Source organism: Schistocerca nitens, chromosome 4 (assembly GCF_023898315.1).
Source record: "Schistocerca nitens isolate TAMUIC-IGC-003100 chromosome 4, iqSchNite1.1, whole genome shotgun sequence".
Classification (NCBI taxonomy): domain Eukaryota; kingdom Metazoa; phylum Arthropoda; class Insecta; order Orthoptera; family Acrididae; genus Schistocerca; species Schistocerca nitens.
This window is the reverse complement of record NC_064617.1, coordinates 781,992,236-782,013,373: the sequence shown is the minus strand read 5'-3', so window position 1 is coordinate 782,013,373 and position 21,138 is coordinate 781,992,236. Positions and strand designations below refer to the sequence as shown.

Sequence of the window (21,138 nt, the reverse complement as noted above, 5' to 3'; positions counted from 1 at the left end):
GGCTATTAAGTCCCATAGTACTTAGAACCATTTGAACCAATTTGTTAGTGTTTACAAAGATGCACAGGGAATTAGAGACATTGTTAGCAATTGTTTTTTGTGTTACTTCTTCATAAATGATCTTGATGGTAATGGAACATTATGCAAGGTGTATTATAACCACTATTTCTAGTTTTAAAAAATAATAGAGGGCATGAAATTAAACCTTTTTCTTAAAGAAGCAATTTCCAGTAATGTGTCCTTTTGAGCTAGCGGTAGGATGAAAGAAACTGCGCGCTGTAATAAAAGTTGTGGAAGGCCTTCCTTGCAAAACGAGTGTAGAATTTAGTGCAGGATTTTAGCAGTGGCACGTCACGCAGTTGGGCTACAATTTGTTTTCTTTCTACGAAATTAATGGAATTAAATATAACGGAAACTACAAATATGTTTATAAATTTCGCTTAAATTTGTAGTTACTGCAATCTTCTATGTTTTACTGAATATGTGGTTGTAAATCCGAAATATAAATGCTGTCAATGTGTTCGGATGAAAATTACCTACTACAAAGAGAAACTTTATCTTTCAGTTCTGTAATTAAGAGGACTCTCTTTCTACACCCACGTAGAAGAACAATGTTAAGTAGGGAAACTAAGTAAATTATTTTTACAAAAGATATTGTATGACTTATAATAGCAAACTAACTTCAGCAGTTAGTTGTTTCCATGGTAAGAAAAACAGCTGAAACAAAAGCATCCAAAATCTCAGTGTCTGAGTGAAGAAAACTAAATTTTGTACAGAAAACAATGCATTGATAGACACATCTACCAGATAACGTTCACAATTTTGAATAATACCCTCCTTCGCCCCAAAATACGTTAACTCGTCATCTTCACAATAAACTCCCTTGTGCGTTTCCTTACAATCGCAGCTAACAAGAATTATACACCCTCATCTTTCGGAAACTGAGCATCTTGCTCATCTGAACAGTAAATGCCACTTATCACAAGTTGGTTAACTTTTTTTTCATGTGATCACATCTTCCTGCACACATGTGAATTTCGCAGATGAGACAATCGAACATCAGAATTATTAGTTCTGGTACTGACATGCTCATACCTGTATATAATGCAACAAAATATGATCTCCAGGACAAGGGAGACTCACTGTCCTGGATTTCTCTGAACATTACTGCGGTCCACTGGTCTTTTATTGTCATTCTAACAAATTTTTCTTTAATTATTATATTTTCTCTATACTCCTATTGCTTCTCTATGCTTCTCTGGACATTTGGCTTATTTCTTCCTCCTTAGGGTCAGCCGAGTGCAAACGTTTCATTCATGTGCTGAGTGGCCATAGAGTCTACACGTGGCACAACATTCCTGCCTTGCTCGATTACACGGTGCACTGTGCCCAGACAAATTACATTATGTGCACTTAGTAGGACGCATATTATCTGACTCTCATGCGTTCATCTTGGAATGACTCAAATTGTGTAGAGGAATCTCATGTATTAACTCTAAACGAAATACTGGACAATGGGACATATTCTTCTCGCTAATATGATCGCGAGAGCCTGACAATGGTTATCTAGTTTCCCGCATACAGTAAATCGCAGTCACATAAAATTTCCTCACATATACAACAATTAAAAAAATTTCAAACCATAAAACGTGTAAGAAAATCCTCGAAAGCATGACCATAAAACTGGAAAACAAAAAAACTGTGTTATTTATTTGCACCAGCAGAGTGCTATAGGCTACCACAGTTCTATGTATTATCACTCTGACCAAAGCACTTACAATTAATGTGAAATCAATTGATATACAACCTTGTTTCACGGGGTTACTGATTGCTTCCCACGATTTCCGAAAAAACCTAACCTGGGCAAGGGTTATTCTCGCAGAACCCCGTGCATGCATCAAATGTTTACGTAATCTCGGAATTTAATCAAGAGCCTTCATGATTCAAGCTCAAATTATTGTGCACACCGGAATGACTAACGCAAATAATTTATGGCCTTAACGATGGATCCTAAAGTGGAGAATTGAGTAGCATGAAAGAGATATTAATGGAAGATGGTAACATAAAGAAATTTTAAATGAACACATTAGTTTATTCAATCCAAGACGCCCATTAAACTTATCTGTCTATGAAAGAAATCCAACAGATATATCAAAATGTGCCCTAGGTGAATTATATCAAGTAAAACTGCGGGTTTTCAGCGTTACTTGATTGTAAAAGCAGACGCCCTTTTAGATGCAACAGACGTTCTAAAACTTCTCATTATTTTTTATTTCAGCAAATACAGCTACTGTTGGCCTGGCAGTTAGATTGAGAATAACATGCCTCCACTAAAGTAGTGCTGTACTTGTGACAGATAACCACAACGAAACGAGCAAATGCGGACCAAGGGTTGTGAAATGATACCTTTACTGTTATCAAAGCTCATAGTAAATATTCAGCATGAGATGCTCTGAAAGATGCTATCATCCCCATATCTCTGCGATACAGGGTCAAGTTCCCCCCAGTCAATCTGTGGACACCGATGAACTGCTAATATGGAATCCAGATCTGACTTTCCACACCTATGGATGAAATCTTCGAACCGTGTCTCAGACCCTTGCCCACTCTATATTATCACTGAATCCTAGAGACTGCTCATTTCTTCCGTCTAAGCAGGACATTTCCAGCAATCGCTGAATATGAAGACTCATCCAGCCAATGGCGTAGTTCCTTCTTGAACAAAAACCCCAGCAAGTATGGGCATCGTATTAAAACGCCAATGACTTTCCGATTCGACCTCATTTAACAAAATAGCTACAGATTTTGCTTCGTCTTCGGGACTTTATAAGCATTTTTAACAATTCTGCCTTTTTGCGATCAGCAACTAGCCTCGCGTTCGAAGTCCTCTGAAAGTGAAAACAGCTCAGGAAGCTAGGCTCTTATTTTTCTGCATACCGTGTTTCTTAAGGAACGCGTAAGATTGCCATCTCATGAAGGCACTAATCAGAATACAGGAAATCCCGGCCTTTTAATGGGAAAATTCCTTCCCTGGTCCTCTGACTGGCTGCAGATCTGGGGGCGAGCCGTAAATGTGTGATATCTCCGACCCTCTGGAGATCTTACACCCTGAGGTGACTTTTCATGACGACAACAGTTTAGGTTGCCTGCCTGTGTGGACGTCACAAGCACTCTCAAAAACATAAAGAATCGAAGACCTTCACCTTTGGAGGAAAGAGAGCCACTTGTATGAATATCATGAGCTCAGACGGAAACCCAGTTCTAAGCAAAGAAGGGAAAGAAGAAAGGTGGAAGGACTATATGGAGGGTCTATACAAGGGCGATGTACTTGAGGACAATATTATGGAAATGGAACAGGATGTAGTTGAGGATGAAATGGGAGATACGACACTGCATGAAGAGTTTGACAGAGCACTGAAACACCTCAGTCGAAACAAGAACCCGGTAGTAGACAACATTCCATTAGAGCTACTGACGGCCTTGGGAGCCAGTCCTGACAAAACTCTATCATCTGTTGAGCAAGACGTATGAAACAGGCGGAATACCCTCAGACATCAAAAAGGATATATAATAATTCCCATCCCAAAGAAATCTGGTGTTGACAGGTGTGAAATTTACCGAACTATCAGTTAAATAAGTCACGCCTGCAAAATACTTACACGAATTTTTTCCAGACGAATGGAAAAACTTGTAGAGACCGACCTTTGGGAAGATCAGTTCGGATTCCGTAGAAATGTTGGAACACTTGCCGCAATACTGACCCTACGACTTGCCTTAGAAGATAATTTAAAGAAAGGCAAACCTAAGTGTCTAGCATTTGTAGACTTAGAGAAAGATTTTCACAAGATTGAATGGAATACACTCTTTCATATTCTGAAGGTGGCAGGGGTCAAATACAGGGAGCGAAAGGCTATTTCCGATTTGTACAAGAACCAGATGGCAGTTATAAGAATCGAGGGGCATGAAAGACATGCAGCGGTTGGAAAGGGAGTAAGACAGGTTGGTAGCCTATCCCCGATGTTATTCAATATGTATAATGAGCAAGGAGTAAAGTAAACAAAAGAAAAATTCGGAGTAGGAATTAAAATCCATGGAGAAGAAATAAAAACTTTGAGGTCTGCCGATGACTTTGTAATTCAGTCAGAGACAGCAAAGGACTTGGAAGAGCAGTTGAACGGAATGGATGGTGTCTTGAAAGGAGGATATAAGATGAACATCAATAAAATCAAAACGAGGATAATAGAATGTAGTCGAGTAGTAAAGGAGTTTTGCTTTTTGGGGAGCTAAATAACTGATGATGGTCGAAGTAGAGAGGATATAAAATGTAGACTGGCAATGGCAAGGAAAGCGTTTCTGAAGAAGAGAAATTTGTTAACATCGAGTATAGATTTAAGTGCCAGGAAGTCGTTTCTGAAAGTATTTGTATGGAGTGGAGCCATGTATGGAAGTGAAACATGGACGATAAATAGTTTGGACAAGAATGGAATAGAAGTTTTCGAAATGTGGTGCTACAGAAGAATGCTGAAGATTCGATGGGTAGATCACATAACTAATGAGCAGGTATTGAATAGAATTGGGGAGAAGAGGAGTTGGTGGCACAAGTTGACGAGAAGAAAGGACCAGTTAGTAGGACATGTTCTTAGGCATCAAGGGATCACAGATTTAGCATTGGAGGACAGCGTGTTGGTTAAAAATCGTAGTGGGAGACCAAGAGATGAATACACTAAGTGGATTCAGAAGGATGTAGTTTTCAGTAAGTACTGGGAGATGATGAAGCTTGCATGGGATAGAGTAGCATGGAGAGCTGCATCAAAGCAGTCTCAGGACTGAAGGCCACAAAAACAACAACAACAACAGCACCTTGTTATATGTAGTTAAAATTTGAAGTTAGTTAGAAGAGCGCACGCAGAATCTAATTCTCTTCTAAAACAATATGACCATAGTCCATGCCGCATTAGATCACCCTCTAGGTAGAGATTCATTGCCATATTAATTAAAAAGGGACATACCACATGCGTTACCACTTGTGTTAACATTGTGCTTTCGGATGATACAGGATTTTACCATGTTATATGATAATTCTAGGAGAGTTTGCTTTTTTCAATAAGTATGACTTGGTTTGTGTCAGCTGCAGTAGTCAAGGTAATATCTAGTGTGATTGATAAAAGAATTGACCTCCAACGTGTATCGACCACGCATGAGCATTTAAATTTGCTTTCTTTACTAACCTGCTTATTGCAATGTTATGCAGTGTAGGCGAGCGACTTGACCCCTGGAGGTGCAATGAGCGCAGGAGAAAGTGTAGTACAGACGAACGCTTTGGGGCTCAGTGTTCAGGACGTGCTGCTGCAGGTATGGCTAGGCGAACGTTACAGGCAGGTGCAGGTACAAAGACGAACAGCATCGGCGACAATGGATAAATACCAAAGCTGGGAAATTAGGCAGCTTTGCTTGTACGGCCTTTGTGCATGAGATGCATCAAAAACGGCGGAGTGTCAGACGTGCTAAAGGATGGCTTCTTATAGCTCTTTGAGAATGCATAATAATTAAAAATCACGTATTAAAGCAAGTCCAGATACATTTACGATGTCAGAAAAATGAGATGCATTCAATGACACATCAACATTCTCAATGCCTTTAAAACTATAGAAGTTAATATTTTGCACTCATTAAGTATTCTCACAATGAATTTTTGAATTCACGTCTTTTAAACGCTTCATGCTACCTCAACACTGCACGATGGCTATCATCCCTGCGATTTCAACATAGCGTGGTAGCTATTATCCCTGAAAGTACTCACGTGTAAATGTTTTATTTATTGAATTACGACATCTTTTACATATTTTTAAGACAGATATGTTTGTCAGACTATTACATTTTCCCCAATTACAGCATGAGCATGCCTCAAAAAATGTCATAGTTGTGTTATTATTTAATGAACTGTTTACTGTATTGCCAACTTGATTTAAATGATAGTTGTAAGTGCTATTAATAAATTATGGTATTTAAGGAGAGGTCAATGACGTGTTAGCTGACACCACTGCTGAAAAAAGCGCCAAAAGATGCTTGTGTCAAGAAGGCATGAATAAGTGTTTAAACAATATTTATCGACAATTCATTGTCATTTCATGTGGGAGCACTTGGGCACGAATACTACCTTCTTATTTATGATTGAATCTTTATTTGTAGTTATTGTGAATGATCAGAATGTGACCAAATATTAATATTCATTTTTATTTAAATATTGTTGTAATATATTAGTTAGCGCAGGAAGTGGTCTAGTTGAGTCATGGTCTCTAGAACTTAAGACCGATGTATTTTTGGTGGGGACAGCCTTCAACCAATGAAACAACAGTCACTAGTGAAACCTACTGGGAGTCAAATGGAGACTGAGACTTTTCGAATGAAGAGCTCAAGGGAGCAGTTTTGTGCACTTGCATGTTCGTTCTGGTAGATGGTAGACCTGCCTGTGGTTTTGTGTGGCTTTTGTGGAGTGGGTGACAGATTCTGGGTGGTGAACGGCAGCTACCATGCTTTAATTTCTCAAGGGACCTGATATTTTGAGAGGTCCGAATGTGTCCCATAGTAGGAATCTAACATTTTCTACTTGTATTACAGAACTAAGGATAGACATAATATGAGTTTCTACTCGCCATCTTGCAAGTGTTAATTTGTAATTCGTCCCGTTGAAGCCTGCTGTTTTGAGCTGGTGAATATTTCGTGTACTGTGATTACGAAATGTACATAGTTTTTCCCTATATGTCATGACTACAGAAGTTGGTGAGTTTTCTACCACTGTCCTAACGCTCTTACTGTAACATTACTGCATTTTATAACAGTATTTTCCGTTTCTATTTTAATGACTGCAGTAGAACCGCTTCCTATTCATTGTGATAACTTTCCTTGAATAACTATTATTCAGCATAATTACTTGTCATCCACCTCAGTTATAGATGTTAGAATAGAACCTTGTTATTACTTTATTCAGTTAACTTTTATATTGCATTTCTGTGTACTTTTGTTAACTCGCTATTCTAGCCAATGCATAGGTTACTTGAATGTAGGCCCTCAACTACAGGATCTTATTTGCAGCGAACTAGCAGCTCAGCAAGAAAGCAGACGTGTGCTAGTCGACCCTACTACTATATGAAGGTATTTTTCTTCAAGAGCACCATGCATAGCCTAAGTACCTAAAGTACGAGGAGCCACACCTAAGGGGGAAGTGGTTTGCTCGTACGGAACACTGGAAGAGCAACTACGCTACTAGTATCCATTAGGGCCCGTCACACCATACTGTCCTCTGAACAATGGATATATTATCCTACAGTTTTTATGACAATTCAGGGTGTACATTAACCTACAGGTGTGGTACGAAGTTACATAGACTTAATAAAGTACAAATTACAACACAAAACTAATTTTCATCACAGGTTTCACTTATAACTAGAGGGTCGTTGCCATTTCCAGCTGTATGACAAATGGTTACTCTGCTAGGTCGCATTTCTGGAAATGATTATGTGACCATTTTGGCTGATCAGATATATTCCATGGTAACATATTTGTTCTAAAATGTATACGCTGTTTTAAAAAAAGACCGGGGCCGTTTACACAGCTCGCATCTCTAGGACTGGTGTTGCGTGCACGAGGATGACTTGTCCCATCTCCCCTTCTGCCCTAATCAGCAGACCGCAGAATCATTATGTCCCTCTGGGCTACTTTGAAGAGAGAAGTGCATTATCACGATGCACCTCTATTATCTTTACCTGAACCTGCCACTGTTTTGCTGGCACATTGGTATAAGATTCCCTGTAATACCAAACAAGATGAGTATTTATGCATTCCGACATGATCGAAAGCTGTTTTGAATGTCAATTGCTGTCACACACCACATTATGCTTGTTAGCGGGTTGCATTTCTGGTATTTCCATGTTTTTTTCCACGATGTGTACAAAGGACGTCACTTTTTCCTGGTAGCCTCAACAGTAATACTTAGTATCAGTGAAATATGAGGGTCGCTCCATAATCTATGGCAACCACAGAATATCTGTAGCGCCACAGCAGTGTGTATGTTAAAGCCAACATAAAATAGGGGTCCAGTACACGAAGTCAGGGTAAAAGTAGCAATGAGACACAGGCTCATTTTGCACAAGTAAAAATGGAACAAAACCCTTTAGGTTAACCAAGAGCACTAATGCGCTGCTGCCTGGATTCAGGTAGGTGCGCCAGCCCCAGATCGAATCCGCCTGGCGGAATACCGACGGAGGCCGGTGTGCTGGGCGGCCTGAATGTGGTTTTAGGTGGTTTTTCACATCCCACTAGGTGAATACCGGGCTGGTCCCCACGTCCTGCCTCATTTACACGACTCGAGACATTTGAAACTCGTTTGCACCAATTCATGATTTTCACTGGACGCAGAGAGCTGGGGTACACTGATTCCATACCGGGGGTACAGGGTGGCAGCAGGAAGGGCATCAGGCCACCTCTTCAAATTAACATTGCCAAATCCGATTGTAACCACGCTGACCCTGCGCAAACTGTGGGACAAAGGCGCAAGCGAAAGTAAGAAAGAAAGAGTAAAAATGGAACAAAAATGAATAAAAACCAATTACAGTACTTCAAAATACCCACAATGTGGGCCACCTGTCAAAATGCCTTAACTATTGATGCGCACTACTGGTGTAAGGTTGCCTGAAATTGCAAAGACTGGGCGAAATAAGGGTTGATCATTCGTATGAAGATTTTTATTAACACTTATCAGGGAAATAACGTAACCAATTGAGCAAACACTACCTTGTCATAGTAAGACAAAATTCTGGTATGTTGCTTGCAGGTCTCAAGGCTGATGGGAGTGAAAGGACGAACTCCACAGAGGATTCCCAACAACAGACGTTATTTACCACGCATTGAAACAACCAACACGCGTAACAGCACAGAGACACAATGATATTACAACTTGTTCGAATAATACATAGCTAAAAAATTCAGAAAACTATTGCAAAGCAACAAGCATAACGTTTAACAGTATATGTATTTTAATTCGAGACAAATGACAGTGACTTCCTTCAATAAAAGAAATTCTTTTAATTCTTGGGACTTCCTTTAAAAAAGCATTAAGGAAAGATTTTACAGATATTCTACATGTTCAATGCAAATACCTTAGACAGTATTATCTGACAGAGGACTAACAATCATTGCCGCTCCGAAGTAGTCTACACCACCAAAAACGTTATTGGCTAGCTACACTCTAAAACCAGAAAAAAATTCTCAGGGTACAGTCTATGAATCAGTTACAGTTTTACTCAAACTTAGCAGCCTTCCACGGTCGTAGACCCAGGTAATTTTACTGGTCAAGCTGCAACGCGTGGGGAGCACTCCAGCTGGCTTAGAAAACAACTGGTCCGTTCTAGAACACACCAAATTATCAGAACATGCACCATTTAATCCCAACTGTGAAATCAGCTAACCTTTTTCAAGCAAGATGTTGAATCAGATATTAATGTACAGCTTTACAAAACGTCAGTAACGCCGAAGATCTTAGAACAAATTACAATACATTAGAGTACGTAAGATATTTTCACTGAAACTTTAACCATCAAATGATTAATAAAATACTCTACCAGTTCTCACAGCAGTAAAAGCACAGCTAATTAAAGGGTTACTATAAAATTACAGCTTTAAAATTACAACTATTTGCATAATTTGAGCTGCTCGCGTAGACCCAGTTGAGCAGAAGTAATCACTATACAATTAAGTTCTGCAACAGCAGCTGTTACCAGTAATTTGATCGACTCACAATTAACGTTACGCTTGCTGCTTTTCAATACAACATACTTCAAACAACATAACAAACTTCACCAAAATCTCGATGAAAGAGCTTGCCAGGAATTGGAGTTTAAATAAACAGATATCACTACAGCAGAATTTTCGTGACACAATCTCTAGAGTTTGAACAATTCGCACAGCTTTCGTAAGCTGAAAATTACTTAACAGAAAAGCGGAACCTACAGGGCGAAGCACTCCCACAAGTAAACGAGACAGCACATCTGAGGTGCACAGCTCAACACGAGAGTCGCAAAGAGCGAGCCAACAGTTGATCGTAGAAGAAAGATTCTGGATGACAAAACAGCTTACCCACCAGATTTAGCAAAGTTAACTTAGCAACGGCAGACAGAAGACTTTGGACGGATGCAGACGTTTATATTCAGGTCTTTAAGCGGCTACACTGACCTTCAGTTACGCTATTAGCGTGACGTCTCACACCACTTCGTCCACTCACAAGTCTTGTTTTCGTACTCGGCCAAAACAATCTCCGGATTCGTGCGGCCTACCACAGACTACGGCATGACCAGTACTGCTACGATGACGAATGACAGGGTTACCGTCCTCTTTCGGAAACGAGCGTAACTTTCAGCGCGTCTCGCTGCTACGCCGACGCCCCTTCGAATCGTTCCCAGTTCACCTAAACAGGCGATCGTGGCCAATCACATTGCGGCGAAGCACAGGAACAAGAAAGAGCTGTCACACTAACCGCTCCAGAGAAAAGTTCTGGCCCAATCTCCCCTCCCCTTAAAGCGGATCAGGGGTGAGTGCCTAGAATCTCCTTTGCCTAAGGCCCTGGTTTCACGGTGTACCTGATGAACCTTCAACTGGTTCCGGTGTGCGAGTTCTTCGCCCTGTCTTGCTATCCCTCATCAGGAAGTTCCACGGCGGAAGCTACTTAACTCAAACATAAGGTGCTACAAAATGTAGTAACAGTTCTTCCATGAGGTCTTCACTTCCGTGACCTTGCGCACGAAAGTTTTTATAAGAACACTTCACTGCCTATCTTAAAGGATGCTGCCTGCCTTCCCTTGTTATATCGTGCTATCTCTCGATGATGAACCAGCTTGATATAGTTCCTAGATGCCTCCCATTTTCTCTTTGTCTCCTTCGCATCTTCGTGCTCCGGCAGCAAATCGTTCAGCGACCATAAATCGGCCAATGGAGAGTTCAATGAGAAGGAGAACACTAATTTGGGGGAGAGTAGTATTATGAAATTCATGGTGGGCGATACTAAAGGCCAGGAACAGTCAATTCAGCGACGAATCACAATTCTGTGGCGATAAATGGTAAGCGACGAGGACGGAATTCAGGCTCTGGTTCATCCTTTCCACGAAAGATGATTGCGTGTAATAAGGTGTCGTAGTAACATGCATCATCCCGCCAACTCTTTGGACTTAAATACTGGCTCACCATGATTGTTGGAGTGCAAAACTGCGAATATCTTCTCAATGTTCTGAATACTTATGGCAGACATAACGTCACTGCTATGAATTAACCAGACAAACGTAGCGAATCAACATAGATAAGGAAAAGTCGGTCAATTGGTGGGATTCGCGAGTCGATTGGAGAAACTATTTCATGTGACCCGTATCGGGCTTAGCTGCTTTTCACCGATCACACTCTTCGACCAGCTTGCGAACGTCGTATCCCAGGCAACGCCATGCTTACATATCTTTGATCTTCATTTGCGTCTTATAGTACTCGAGGTGACCTCCCTGTAAGGACTGATGAAAATATTTAAAGACGCCAGGAATTAAGCGCTGCAGGATGCATAGCTTGGCCCCCTGACTCCTGTTATGGTGGAAACAGAGGAAACGCTTCTCCAAGGAGTTTTCTGGAACTACTTCGCCGGCGTTCAGTTTATCAAACATGGGCTGCAGTCGAGTTGACGGACAAGGAGGAATCTCTGTCAAAACACCTATGTGACACACCAGTTGCGTGTCGGCCTCCGGCTCTTCACCTACATCATCAACCTGAAATTTAGACCCAATGCGTCAGCTGTCTGATTCTGTCCCCATCTTGTATGACAGACATAAAATTGAACCTCGAACATCCTTACTCTCCGCCGTGTTATGTGCCCCCTCTTGCGAGGTCGAGCCGTTCTAGATAAAACTTATTTTTCTAAGGCGAACATCACGGTCAATGCTACTAATCAGTGAACCATGCACTTACTCTCAGCTGGTGACAACGCCCTTGTGGCATATGCGACGGTCCTCCTCTCCCCATCCTGTTCTTGTAACAGGACCACAGCCACATCAACACTGGAAGTATCGGTTTGAAAAATAAATGGAGCATTAAAACAATGGATTCCCAACACCGGAGCCGGAGCTTCAGATCATCAAAAGCGGCTTACTGTGATTTACCCCACATCATTTTCACCCTTTCCTACGTATATGGTTGAGAAGAGAAACATTCGGAAAAAATTTGCGTAAAAATTCCCCATTCCAATAAAACGAACAATGGTTTTCTTGAATGAGATTTTCACTCTGCAGCGGAGTGTGAGCTGATATGAAACTTCCTGGTAGATTACAACTGTTTGCCGGACCGAGACTCGAACTCGGGACCTTTGCCTTTCGCGGGCAAATGCTCTACCAACTGAGCTACCCAAGCAGAAATAAAGCTGTGAGGACGGGGCGTGAGTCGTGCTTGGGTAGCTCACTTGGTAGAGCACTTGCCCGTGAAAGGCAAAGGTCCCAGTTCGAGTCTCGGTCCGGCACAAAGTTTTAATCTGCCGGGAAGTTTCAATGGTTTTCTTGTCTGGGAACTGGAAATGAATGAATAGACTGTGGTCGATGACTACACCTTTACGAGACACAATATGGCCTCGAGTGTTTTGCAGACAAACCGACTTCCCTCGGACGCCCAAGCACCTGACGGAGATAATCAAATTGCTTCTCAAAACAGGTCACTGTATTTGACAACATCATCAAGGTAATTATAAAATAACTTGACCTTAAAATCCCCCAGGACTGAATCCTACAGACGTGACAAAACAGTCGCACCCGCAGCTAACCGAAAACTTAAAAACTTATGGGCTAACGAATTATAACGCTTATAACAGGTTTAATCCAGTGGGGAGACGTCGTTCACCGAATCTAACACTGCACACATGGGTGGTGTGTAACCTTACTGGAAAGCATCTGTCAGTGCAATCGTGGTTAAACAATAACCTTCTCTTGTAATTCACTGAGACATTTATGTTCGGTTTTTGTTAACAGCAACCGCACTTCCTGCCTGTCTGTGCTCGAGTTGAGTACCTTATATTATCTGTCTTGCACTGTAAACAAAATTTTGCTGTTGTCAAAGAGGCTTCGCATAATGAATTGTCCCTTTAATGTTATTGTTCTGTTCATACATATTGTAACGTTGTTGCAAATGTTTTAGTAAGTTATTTGGTACAAAATTTTCAGGTGAGCCGTAAAGGTGAATTGTTACGTCTTCTTTTGGGAGTTTGTCTAATGTTTTGGATCTGAGCCTCCTTGAAGAAATTTATCTAAAACTCTGTTTTAGTTGCTTTCAATGGGTCGTTTATTTACATTTCTTAAATTTTAAATTTGTAATGGTCAACAGTGGTAAAGTTTCACTTTCTTGCATCTTTATTGAGGCCATTATTATTGTAATTCAGTGACTGTGTTTTTCATCATTTTGAACGCTATCAAGTATGTAACCTGAAAATGGCCAGCTAACTTGGAATTTTCCTGCCTGTTTTTCTTAAAGGGGATCTGTTGTAACTTAAAAAAATGTTTGTTGTCAGAAGGGAAAATGAATTTAGTTAAAAGTTCCCAGTCCTCCCATATCATTTCACTACCCCTGATAAATCCAGATTTTACTAATCCCAACCGTGGTAAAGAAAGATCGCATTTAGTTTTGAGCCACAGAGCGGAAATATATCAGATAGGTCTTTAAGTTACGATTAACCCCTTCCCCCAATGAAGGTTGGGGTAATAAGGTGTCGTGGTGATGTGTTGAACCCCTGATCGGAAACACAAGTTCCGAAACTCTCTCGAAGCGAAACAAGGCGCAGTATCGCTGACAATGACCTTTCCAGGACCGCAAATCTTACTCAGATGCCTAATGCTCTTTCCGGCAGTAACACAATTACTGGAGAGTAACCAGATGAGCCGAGTAAAACCGTGAACCACTACAACATGTAGCGCTGCCACCTTGGGTCCGTGGGAGAAGATCGACGTAATCGATAAAAAGACACTCCAGTGGATTGAAGCAGCCCCCTACGCCCATCACAATTCGGCTTAGCCATATTGTATTCCCGACGCTGACCAACCATTTTTCTAACAGCGCGATACAGGATGGGCCATGTTTCGGACTCGTGGATCTTGAGAATGACCCCTCACATTCGAATTATTATCATTTTGAAAAAGCCTGAAAAAGGATGGTAGGCAGACGGATTTTCAGCTCTTCACTGCGCCCACGACGGCACAGAATGTCCTTCCACAATTCGTGCGTGGGAACTTTCTGACTGGCTCTCAATTGCTCCCTAATGGCGCCCAACTCGGTTTCCTGCTCTTATTGTTGCGCAAAGTCAGCAAACAATACCGGATTCTCAGTAAGCACTGAATTAACAAGATCTTCTACCACTCGGCATCTTGTGGAGAAAAACCTCGTACTCTTCGAATATTCTTCGCTAGGCGTCCGCTATAACATTATCGCACTGCCAAATGAGGCGTACGTTGAAGCGGTAGGTGGAAATTCCGACAGCCCACCAAGAATACACCCACTTTTAGAGAGGCGAGACAGAAAACAACGAAGGGCCCGGTTATCCGTATCCAGTTAGAATTCTTGGTGTTTACGATGGTATTCAAAATTTTCTAAAGCGAAGAGGACAACCAGGACCTTTAACTCATCAGCGGAGTATGTTTGTAATAACTTTACTTATGTGTCGACTAAACTTTTTCATAAAGACATTGCTAAGTATTTGAAAACGAATGAAAGTCGAAACGCGTAAGGTTGATGAAAAGTATAACAGTAGTCAAGAGAGTAGTAAAGTTATTAAAAGTGCATCCAGATTGCCTTGTCTTCTCATAGCATTCTCATACGAATTGCACCTCATAAGCAGAGTATTTATTCTCAGCTGGAGACAGGCACCTAGAGGAGTAGTTATGTTACGAAGCGAAAAAAGGCGCACTAACGCTGACAACGGCCTTCCCAGGACCGAAAATCTTATTCAGATGCATAATGCTCATTGCGGCAGTACACCATTACTGGCGAGTAAGCAGATGAGCAGAGTAAAACCGTCAACCACTACATGATATAGCGCTGCCCACCTTGGGTCAGTGGGAGAAGATCGACGTAAGTTAGTCGTTCCAATGAAATGGGATATCCCTTCCTAAATCTTAGGAGGGCGAAAATTGCAAATAACTCGGGTCCTCTACTGATCAATCCTGACCCCCCCGGGCGAGACTAGATTACCTAGAAATGTTACTTCACGATGAATTGAGGTAACTTCAGAGGGTTTAACATTTAGCCCCGTTTACCTCAGATGCTCCAAAACCAGTTGCAAGTGATCCAAAGGCTCGGAGAAGGTGGCACTGCAAATGACAACATCGTCCAAGTAGTTATGCACGCACTGGAGGTTAGATCTCCGAGGACGGAATCGAGTCACCTGGAAAGAACTGCCTCTCAGTAGAAAATCCAAAAGGCACCCTGTTGAATTCATTTAAGTTCCAGCCTGTGCAAAATCCAGTGGCTGCCTGGGATTCTTTGGCAAGGGGAATCTGGTAATAATCCTGGTTAAAATAGCAAACGGAAAAATAATAGTTACCAGAAAATTACTTTCTGATTACAAATTCGATAATCCACGACGTATCTGAACCCCCGCCCCCTTGTCACCCATTGTTCTTAACCACCATAAATATCGGCAATGTATAAGGCGAGTTGGACGGCCTCATAATCCCTCAGAAAACATTTTATAGATCACATAGTACCTTCATCCTACACCACTGGCCATTAAAATTACTACACAAAGAAGAAATGCAGAACTGACATGTGATTACATTTTCAGGCGATTTGGGTGCATAGATCCTGAGAAACCAGTACTCAGAACAACCACCACTGGCCGTAATAACGGCCTTCATACGGCTGGGCATTGAGTCAAACAGAGCTTGGATGGCGTGTACAGGTACAGCTGCCCATGCAGCTTCAACACGATACCACAGTTCATCAAGAGTAGTGACTAGCGTATTCTGACGAGCCAGTTGCTCGGCCACCATTGACCAGACGTTTTCAGTTGGTGAGAGATCTGGAGAATGTGCTGGCCAGGGCGGCAGTCGAACATTTTCTGTATCCAGAAAGGCCAGTACAGGACCTGCAACATGCAGTCGTGCATTATCCTGCTGAAATGTAGGCTTTCGCAGGGATCGAATGAAGGGTAGAGCCACGGGTCGTAACACAGCTGAAATGTAACGTCCACTGTTCAAAGTGCCGTCAATGCCAACAAGAGGTGACTGAGACGTGTAACCAATGGCACCCCATACCATCACGCCGGGTGATAAGCCAGTATGGCGATGACAAATACATGCTTCCAATGTGCGTTCACCGCGTTGTCACCAAACACGGATGCAATCACCTTGAACCTGGAAACAGAACCTGGATTCATCCGAAAAAATGACGTTTTGCCAATCGTGCACCCAGGTTCGTCGTCGAGTACACCATCGCAGACGCTCCTGTCTTTGATGCAGCGTCGAGGGTAACCGCAGCCATGGTCTCCGAGCTGATAGTCCGCGCTGATGCAAACGTTGACGAACTGTTGGTGCAGATGGTTGTTGTCATCCAAACATCCCCATCTGTTGACTCAGGGATCGAGACGTGGATGCACGATCTGTTATAGCCATGCGAATAAGATGCCTGTCATCTCGACTGCTGGTGATACGGGGCCGTTGGGATCCAGCAAGGCGTTCCGTATTACCCTCCTGAACCCACCGATTCCATATTCTGCTAACAGTCATTGGATCTCAACCAACGCGAGCAGCAATGTCGCGATACGATAAACCGCAATCGCCATAGGCTACAATCCGACCTTTATCAAAGTCGGAAACGTGGTGGTACGCATTTCTCCTCCTTACACGAGAAGTCACAACAACGTTTCACCAGGCAACGCCGGTCAACTGCTGTTTGTGTATGAGAAATCGATTGGAAACTTTCCTTATGTCAGCAAGTGGTAGGTGTCGCCACCGGCGCCAATCTTGTGTGAATGCTCTGAAAAGCTAATCATTTGCATATCACAGCATCGTCTTCCTGTCGGTTAAATTTCGTGTCTGTAGCACGACATCTTCGTGGTGTAGCAGTTTTAAAGGCCAGTAGTGTAGATGGAGGTAGCCGGCAGATCGATTGCCTGACTGGAAGGTGGTTGGAAAGTAAAATCTGTTAGTTATTACTCTTAGTCACTCCCAAACTATGTCTGAACACTTCCAGCCACCACGCAACTTCTGGAGGAGAGCCTTAGCCAAATAAGGAAGTTAGTCTGGATGTAAGTCTGCAGTGACGAATTCTGCCCCACTACCGTCAGTGTTACACAGGCCCCAAATAGAATTGATAAAGGTTATAATCCAAAATTGATTCCGTTTACTTATAAAATCCCTTAAGCCTCTTGTCACCAACAGCAGCCTGGGCCAAGAAAATTCACCTAAGTGATAAGAAATATGCATGGAACCTATAATAGATAGAGGTTGATCTTTTACAGTTCTTCAATTTCTACCCATGGGCTTTAAAATAGGAAACTGACAAATGATCTGGTATCGGGAGTACCACCTACGACTCACTAAGCAAAGACTATTGCCAGCATATAATAGTGAACAGAGCCGTTCATGACTGATGTACATAGACACAAATGGCAGAGCAATGTCGGCCATCCCTTTTACTTTACTACATGCACTCAGCAACGTAAAAAAGATGTCATGCCGCCCTAGCCTACGGCGTCGGCTGTCGAAACACCTTTTCAGTTGACCTCACACTGCCAAAAAAAACTCCCCCCGCCGACCACAGCGATAACACCTACCTTGGGAGAACCTCATCTAGTGGAAAAGGAGCCTGAGTTGAATTTGGCATAAGAATGAGAAAACGTCTTCTCACAGCCTTTACTTTGAATCGCTTGTTAAACCCTCTCTAAAAGAGTGACTAGTTATCCGGCCTTTCAACAAGCAAGACCGTGGAACGATCCTCAGGTTTAATCCTTTGAAAAATCATGACAGCAATGTCGTGCTTAGCTCTGGATCAGAGACCAAGGCTGCCATCCATACTTCACGAATATACTCAACTAGGTCCTCGTAATCTTGGACACAAGAAAATTGATTGACGAAATCGCTCTTAAACATGGCAGATGTGCACTTTCTTTACATCTTCGTGCTCAGTTCCCTTAAATATACCTTCCTTGCTAAAACCTCACTGACCATTTTGACCAAGGATCCATGTCACATAGGACACATCAACTGGAATACAGTTTCTCACATTTTAGTACACATTAACTTGTTCTTCTAAGGTAACAGTAAACCAATAAAATTTAATCAAATCCGTTAAGTATCAATAGGAGGCATTCTATTGTACAAAATATATTCAGGAAGGGATTAGGATATTAAGCAAAACTGGACTGTGGGTTGTCTATATCTCCACTTCTGAGTCTCTGGGAAGCGGTTTCGTTTTTGGCAAGCATCGGTTTTTGCAATTGACTAAACTCCTGATGACTCTCCCACTCTAAGACACTCAAACCAATTTGCCAATTTATCACTCTATTAAGTAGTAGATCAGCCTCTCGTCTGAACTGGGGATTTGTGACAACCGAAGCCAGGTCTGCAACTCTACATAACCAGTGCGTAATTTGCCCCTGCTTGCAGTACATCTGAGCACATGATGGTGCATTAAATCGATGAAGCTTTAAGATCTGCCCTATCTCTGTTAGGAAAGCTATGCCGTGTTTTCTGGCCATACACACCTGGCCAATAGGTTCCACAGTCACCTGCGATGGAGGCCCCACAGCTGCGTGAAGACATGCTGTTAGTTGTGAGAAGTTCTCATCCTTTGCCAGTTTTCAAATTTTCTTCTTATATTTCAAATGGTCGTTGCGAAGACACGACTCGAGGCTCCATAACAGACGAATACTCCTGAAACCCAAAGCCTAAAGGCAACAGACTGTGTATAGCTAGAAGCAATACAAGTACATACAGACGATGTTCAACATATTTCACTGCTTCAGTTTTTAGAAACAACCACCTTCTGCTACCAATATGGTATGTAGAACTGGCGTAAGGTTGCCTGGGAGTCGAAGGACCGGGCAAAATGAGGGTTGACCGTCATTCGTATCACGGTTGTTATTAACACTTCTCAGCAAATCAACTTTATCAGTTAGGCCAACAGGACTTTGATGTATTTCGTCAAAGCTGTTAAATTAAATTAAGTTATTTTAAAACCGATATTTGTAGGCGATTAACAATTTATCAAGTATTTCATTGAGATGGAATAAAGAAAGGCCATAGATTTAATTCAAATACTTGCTTTGAGCTCTCCAAAAGTTTCATGGCAACATGTATGGAAACTTAGATTTACACCAATTGCTATTCTCTTTCCAAAAATATAATAATCATGTATGCCACTGGTTACTATTGTAGCAATATTTACAGAAAATTTTCTTAAGAGAATAGAGATAATACTTCATCAATAGAAGTTAAATAACGATCCCTTCAACGATTCTAAGAAAACAGTTCTCATATAGATAGGCAACAAACTTCTTTAGAATGAGTTTGACTAAAATACCGCAAATAATTAAGGTTTATCTTAAGAGGAGTTCAGAAGGGAATAAAATCAAAGGTGCTTTATATGGAACCACCACACATTGGGCAATTTTGTTAAGACGAATATGCTTCTAATCTTACTCCTCCTTTTCTAAGCTACCAGTGAGAGCTCGAACCAAGACACAAGTTTATAATGATGATGAAGAGAGATATAATGTCAACAAGTGGCCACGAAAGCCTCAACAATTTTGTAGAGATATAATTTTTAAGTAAAACTAGGAAAACTTAAGTCATCAGATTATACGCTGGTAGCATAGACAAAATATCTGTGAACAGTCGGCAAAAGATAAGTAGGCAACTGGCGAACTCAACTACACCCGCTCACACCTTATAGTATAGAAGTTCAGTGGCCAATCGAGATTCAGATTCAGATTACCAGACGAGGCGGAAACGGTAAATACATAACCATCATGTGAGACGGAAATCATCAGTGGAAGGAAAACGCTAACGGTTGGCTGATGAAACACAAGCTTGGCTCTGAAGTATAGCCCGCCAAAATACGAGCAACAAGATTGGCCACGGTGAAACACGTAAGCTTGCGGGGCCCCAAATCGCTAAAGAAAGCGATCTGGTGATTTACAACAGCCAAGACAAATGTTTTCTACTTCATGGTTAATGACATTGATCATAAAAGTGATTTACAAAAGCCAGACAGTTTAAAACATACAATCGAATTATAGCCCTACGACAATTACCAAATGGAAACCATTAAGTTCAGATACAAGCAATTATGTGTTTGCCTGGCCAAACACAGAAACAGGGAACAAAAATAACTAGAAGCTTGAAGGTGTCAGGCAAATCCAACACCTTCCATAAAAACCCTGACATGATAAGTAAATCCAGTAGTATGTCTCATAGCTCCAATTGATCGTGACATTAAATTAACCAAAGTAATACGAGTAACGAGTGAGTAAATGGCATACCACAGACTAACACAAGAATGCATAAATGCATGTCATACCTTCCCACTGTGAGACAGACGCAGTTCCGAGGGGAGAAACGAGAACATAAGCCGAGAGCAGAACCATGTTAAGCTAGAAGGCCCTACGATAAGGGACGGACACCCACGTTTCCCGCTAACCACCAGGACCACCCCCAGCCCATGTTAAAAGCTAGAGCCCTCCAGAAGAACAGTATAGATCTTACGATAACACAGAAAGGGCCACACCAGCTGCAAGTTTTAACGTGAGACTTTTTCGCGTTTCTGTTACATTGCAAACTTTAAAAACATTGCCCCACCACAAAAAGTATAACGTTTCTCATTGGGTAGACAGAATTTTTGTAGGAGGAGCTTAAGGTTAACATTGAGACCCTGATTGGTCAAATGAAAACACAGCCAGATAGTTTTTTTCTTAAACCAACTTCGGTAAATTGTAGTGAGGAGAAGTTAGAAAAGAGTTGCTTCCGAGACGACGAGATGCGTGGAGCTGTGCCGGCCGCCGTCCCCTGACGAACACCGACAAGGTAATTAATGCACACGATGCCGCATTTTTGAGTGCATAAGGCTTCACTCAGAGCT

The 21,138-nt window shown here is 41.8% G+C and overlaps 1 non-coding gene across 1 annotated transcript; it reads right to left on the bottom strand.

Moving 5' to 3' along the window:
- Nucleotides 1-12,358: 12,358 nt before the first annotated feature.
- Nucleotides 12,359-12,433, bottom strand: Trnas-cga (transfer RNA serine (anticodon CGA)). The gene has a single exon. It is a non-coding gene; the product is annotated as a tRNA-Ser (tRNA).
- Between the last annotated feature and the right edge of the window lie 8,705 nt (nt 12,434-21,138).